The sequence below is a fragment of the Carcharodon carcharias genome, chromosome 11 (assembly GCF_017639515.1).
Source record: "Carcharodon carcharias isolate sCarCar2 chromosome 11, sCarCar2.pri, whole genome shotgun sequence".
In the NCBI taxonomy this organism is placed as follows: domain Eukaryota; kingdom Metazoa; phylum Chordata; class Chondrichthyes; order Lamniformes; family Lamnidae; genus Carcharodon; species Carcharodon carcharias.
The window spans coordinates 23,376,369-23,382,386 of record NC_054477.1 but is presented as its reverse complement, the minus strand read 5'-3'; the positions used below and the strand labels follow the sequence as shown (position 1 = coordinate 23,382,386).

The window sequence follows — 6,018 nt, the reverse complement described above, 5'->3', positions numbered from 1 at the left end:
ATAGGCGGTGCTGCCAGGATTGTGAATATACGCAAAAGGAGGAGGGTGGTTACTGCGCTTGGGTGAGATTTAAAGATCTGAATTACGGGAAAAACAGCGTCCCAGCAGTATTCGACCTGGGGCACCGTGGAGTAGATTCAGATACAGGACTATCCCTTAAAATAAGATAGAAACAAAAAAACTGCGGAAGCTGGAAATCCAAAACAAAAACAGAATTACCTGGAAAAACTCAGCAGGTCTGGCAGCATCGGCGGAGAAGAAAAGAGTTGACGTTTCGAGTCCTCATGACCCTTCGACCAGTCGAAGGGTCATGAGGACTTGAAACGTCAACTCTTTTCTTCTCCGCCGATGCTGCCAGACCTGCTGAGTTTTTCCGGGTAATTCCCTTAAAATAAGAGTTGGTCACCCTGGTGGTATAGATCACGGGTTTGGAAGGTGCCGTCGAAGGAGGCTCGGTGGGTTGCTGTCACGTGAAGGAATAAAGAAACAAAGCCAGCAACAAAAAAAAAACATGCAGGCTTTTATGTAGAGGCAAGGCGCTCAGACGGTTCAGCGTAAATCTCTCCCTGCCTTGCTGGCCTCTTGGCCAAATGGCTTCCCAGCCAAGTGACGGTTGGCCGCCCCCACAATGCCTTGCGGCAGGGTGCCGGGCCCGGGCCTGGCGCATGCTCAGTGGCTTCTGTCAACAGGAGGCTGTGTGTCTGTGTGAGAGAGAAAAGCAGCGACGTCGCGGAGCCGCATAATAGGAGACCCCCCCCTCCCCTTCTCCTCCTCCTCACTACCTACCCCTCTCCGCTTCAACCGAGAGCTGGGGGGGGGGTCCTTCGATGGACCGGCGGATCACCGCGTCTCGCGGCCTGCCTGGCCCCGAGCCGGAGCGGTCGGTGAGTACGGCCTGGGCTTTGACCCTTTTTTTCCCTTTGTGTGTGTGTGTGTGTGTTATTGGGGCGGGGGAAGGTCTTGTAATCGAGGCCGAGGTGAAGCTATCGGCCTTTCCTCTTCCTCCTGCTGCTGCTGCCGCCGCCGTGCTGTTGTGGGTGCAATGCGGGTAGGCCCTTCACACATTTTTTGCATGTTCTTCTTTTCGTAAGAAGAAAAAAAATTAAAGGAACAATTAAAAGTTATGCCAATACATATATAAGATTTATTTGCAGCGCGAGCGGCCACACGGCGGCGGTGCCGGCTGGATGGTTTGGCGTGTCTCTTTTCTGTCCTTTCCCCTTCAGCGTTTTGCTGTTGTGGAGGGAGGACTACTTCACATTGAGCTTTGGCGCCAAGGCCAGGCTGCCTGACTTGCAGCAACTGCTCCCCTCCGCCCCCCACCCCTCCACTCCCACTCCTCCTCCCCCTCCCCATTCACTGTTCAATCTACCAGCCCCATTCACTCTGCAGATTGAGGAACTTTTCAGTGGAAGTCCCGAGCTTTTGTTTTTGTTTGCATTGCGTTTTTAAAAAGCTCATTGTGTGAATTGTTGGCTAGTAGTTCTAGGTTTTATTTTGCAGTTTGTTGTCAAGTGTTAAGCACCCTTCATGTGTAATATTTTCTCATCTTCAAGGTAGGCTTTAAAATAATGGAAGTGATAAATTCTGGCTTTTATTAAGCCATAATTTTACATTGAAGAAAAACATGCTTGTTCCCTCTCACTTTTTAAATGCTTTCATGATCTACATCGAAAGAAAGAACATATTTTTTGGATAGCCCAAAGAGCTTTACAGCTAATGAAGTAGCCACATTTATAAGTTAGAAAGCAGGACAGTAGCCAGGTAATTTGTTTGTGATATTGAATGAGTGATTAATATCGGACAAATCAGGGAGAACTCCCCTGTGCTAAAGTATGGTATTGCATTTTTCTTTCAAACATTCAAGCAGTGGTAAGGCCAGCATATATGGTACATCCCTAATTGCCCTGGAGAAAGAGGTGGCAAGCTGCCTAATTGAACAGCTGTAGTTTGTGTTGAAGATACTCCCACAATTAGGTAGGATGTTCCAGGCTTTCACTCAGCGATGATAAAAGAACAACATTATACTGTATTTCCAAGTCAGGGTGGTGTGTTACTTGGATGGAAACTTAGCGATGTTCGCATTAGCATGCACTTGCTGTCCTGTTCTTCTGGTTGATAAGAGGTCGTGGGTTTGGAAGGTGCTATGATAGAACTTTGGGGAGTTGCTGCAGTGCATCTTGTAGATGGTGCACACTGCAGCAAGTGTGCTGGTGTGAGGGACTGTGTAGGTGGGGTGCCAATCAAACAAGCTGCTTTGTCCTGAATGTTGTCGAACTTCTTGTGTTGTCGGAGTTGTACTCATCTGGCAAGTGGAGAGTATTCCATCACACTCTTGAATTGTGCCTTTCTGGTCAGTGGTCATTGCCTGGCACTTGTGTGGCGCAAATGTTGCTTGCCATTTATCTGCCCAAATCTCATTATTGTCCAGGTTTTGTGGCATGTGGGCACCTACTGCTTCAGTATCCAAGGAATTCTGATTGGAACTGAACATTCCCACTTCTGACCTTATGACAGAGGGGAGGTGATTATGAGGCAGCTGAAGGTGGTTGGGCCTACGATACTATTCTGAAGAACACCTGCAGCGTTGTCCTGGGGTTGAGTTGATTGACCTCCAAAAACCACAACCATCTTTCTTTGTGCTAGTTATGACACCGGCCAGTGGAGAGTTTTCCCCGATTCCCATTGACTTCCTCTTTGCTTGGGCTCCTTGGTGCTACACTCCTGATATTAGATTATTGGCATCTATCTAACAATGTGAAAAATTGTTCACAAAAAGCAAGATAAATCCAATCCGTCCAATTACTGCCCAATCAGTTTACTTGCTAATTTAGATGTATCTTAGCCAGGGTAATGAGTGTTACAGTTGGCCTCAGTATCGGCAATCCAAGGATAGAGATAATTAGCTAGTGTTTTTAGCTCCAGATTGGGATCTGGTGTTTCCTGCTGAAAAATGTGTACATGGACTCGAGGCAAATGGGTGATGTTTTTTTCAAAAGCTCCGAACTAACGTGTCTCGGGTATTTTTGTACAAAATGATTGCACTTGCACTTTAAATCATTCGACAGCACATCAGCTATGATCTCATTGAATGGCGGAACAGACTTGATGGGCCGAATGGCCTACTTCTGCTCCTATGACTTATGGTCTTATGGTGAGATGGATCATCTCGACACTTCTGCTGAAAGGTAGTTGCAAATACTACGGCCTTATCTTTTGTACTCTTACGCTAGGCTCAGCCATTGTTGAGGATGGTGATGTTCATTTTCCTCCTCCTTCCATTAGTTCAGTTCTCCACCACTTTTACAACTGCATGTGTTACAGCTGGATGTAGCAGAACTGCAGGGCTTTGATCTGTTTTTTTGGTTGTGGGTTTACTTAATCTGCCTGTGGCATGCTACTTCTGCTGTTTAACATGCATGTAGTTCTATGTTGTAGCTTCACCAGATTGGCACATTATTTTTAGGTATGCCTGGTGAGGTTCCAGGCATGCTCCTCTACACTTGTCGAACCTAGGTTAGCCTCCTGGCTTGATGGTAATTGTAGAGTGAGGGGCATGCAGGCCCATGAGGTTATTGATTGTGGTGGAATACAATCCTGTTGCTGTGGCCAACAGTGCCTTGTGGATACCCAGTTCTGAGCACTTAGATAGTTCTGAATCTATCCCAATTAGCACAATAGTTGAGTGTCATTATTGCGAAGCATGGTATCACAGAATCACAATCATAGAATCATAGTGCAGAAGAGGCCCTTCGGCCCATCGTGTCTGCACCGACACATGAGAAACACCTGACCTACCTACCTAATCCCATTTACCAGCACTTGGCCCATAGCCTTGAGTGCTCATCCAGGTACTTTTTAAAGGATGTGAGGCAATCCGCCTCCACCACCCTCCCAGGCATTCCAGATCATCACCACCCTCTGGGTAAAAAAGGTTTTCCTCACATTCCCCCCAAACCTCCTGCTCCTCACCTTCAACTTATGCCCCTTGGGTGGTTGTCACTCCTGCCAGTACTGTTATGGGCAGATGCATCTGTGATGGGTTGATAGTTGTGGATGGGGGTCAAGTGGGTTTTTCTCCTTGTGTTGGTTTTCAAGCTGCAGGCGCAGTCTGGCAGCTATGTCCTTCAGGGCTTGTCCGTACTACCAAACCACTCTTCGTTATGGGGATTGCAGCCCCCAGCTAGAGCATATTCGGTCTCCTTGTTGCCCTCAGTGCCTCTTCCAGGTGTTCCTCAAAATGGAATTGTACTGATCCATCAGTTGAGGGAGAGCTGTACTTATGTTTGATCTGATGCCACGAGTCAATGTGCAGGATCCCTAGTGCCACACTCACCTGAAGGTTCGGTCCTGCTGGTAGACTAGGACATGCCCACAAATCGTTTTGGAAAAGCCTAGGATGTTGGCTGAACCGTATGATTCTATGAGCAAGACTGTCATGTGGTGGCTTGATTAGTCTGCAGGATGGCTCTCCCAATTTTGTCCCCAGATGTTTGAGGAGGATTTTGCAGAATTGTCTGGACTTTGTTTATCTTTATGTCCAAAACTGGTGCCTAGATCAATATCGACTGGTCCAGTCAATTCTATTGTGGTTTGCTAACCCAATTTAGGGTCAACCAGATTGCTCTGGAGCTGCATTTAAGCCAGATAAGGAGTCTAGTTTGGCAGGCATTCTGTCCTTATAGCTAATTTTGATGTATCTGAGCCAGGGTAATGAGTGTGACTGTTGGCTTTAGTATCGGCAATCCAAGGATAGAGATAATCAGCTAGTGTTTTTAGCTCCAGATTGGGATCAGGTGTTTCCTGCTGAAAAATGTGTATATGGACTTGAGACATATGGGTGATTTGTTTTTTTTTCAAAAGCTTCGAACTAACACGTGTCTCGGGCATTTTTGTACAAAATGATTGCGTTTGCACTTTAAATCGTTTGACAGCACATCATTTGGCGAAGCATGGCACCAAGGAGTTCTAGTAAAACTCAAGTCACTGCGGCTTTGGCAGGGAGGAGAATAAACTCCGGTGTCTAGAGTCCTATCTGGCACAAAGGAAGATGTGCTTTTCATTGGAGGCCAATCACCTCAGCCTCAGAGCTTTGTCAGGCTCTGAGGCCCAATTATCTTTAACTGTCATCAGTAATCTTGTCATCAATGATGTTGCCTTCATCATAAGATCATAACTGGGATTGTTTGATGATAATTGCCCAGGGTTCAGCTCCGTTTATAATTCCTCATGTAATGAAGCAGTACGTAGCCTACATGCAAAAAGATTGAGGCTTGGGCTGATATGTGGTGTGAATGTTCCTTACCACTTGTGTGAGGCAGTGACCATTTACATGATGAGAACATAACCACCTCTCTTTTAATATTCAATAACATTACCACCTCTGAGTCTCCAACCATCAGTATCCTGGGAATCACCATTGACCAAAAACTGAACCAGTAACATGAATGTCATGGTTACTGCTGCCAGTGGCTCACACCCTGACTTCCCAAAACCTCTCTACTACCTGCAAGGCACAAATTGGGAGTGTTATGGAATGCTCTCCACTTGCTTTTTTTATTCATTCATGGAATGTGGGCATTGTTGGCTAGGCCAGTGTTACTGCCTCTCCTTAATCGCCCCTGAGAAAGTGGTGGCGAGCTGCCTTCTTGAACTGCTGCAAGCAAATGTGGTGTAGGTGCACCCACACTGCCATTATAGAGGGAGTTCCAGGATTTTGACCTAGCAACAGTGAAGGAACGGCGATATATTTCCACATCAGGGTGGTGTGTCGCTTAGAGGGGAATTTCCAGGTGACGGTGTTCCTGTGTATCTGCTGCCCTTGTCCTTCTAGGTGGTAGTGGTCGTGAGTTTGGAAGATGTTGCCGAGGGAGGCTTGGTGAATCTCTGCAGTGCATCTTGTAGATGGTACACACTGCTGCTACTGTGGTGGTGGAGGAAGTGAATGTTTGTGGATGTGGTGTCAATCAAGTGGGCTGCTTTGTTCTGGATGGTGTCCAGCATCTTGTGTTGTTGGAG

General features: G+C 46.7%; 1 protein-coding gene across 1 annotated transcript in view; it reads left to right on the top strand.

The window, feature by feature from the left end:
- The first annotated feature begins 671 nt into the window (after window positions 1-671).
- The window catches only part of jade3 (jade family PHD finger 3), a 56,368-nt gene continuing 51,021 nt past the window's right edge, over window positions 672-6,018 (top strand). Inside the window, exon 1 of the mRNA XM_041199590.1 lies at window positions 672-884. The gene's annotated coding sequence lies outside the window, so the exon portion shown is untranslated. The remainder of the gene's footprint in view (window positions 885-6,018) is intronic.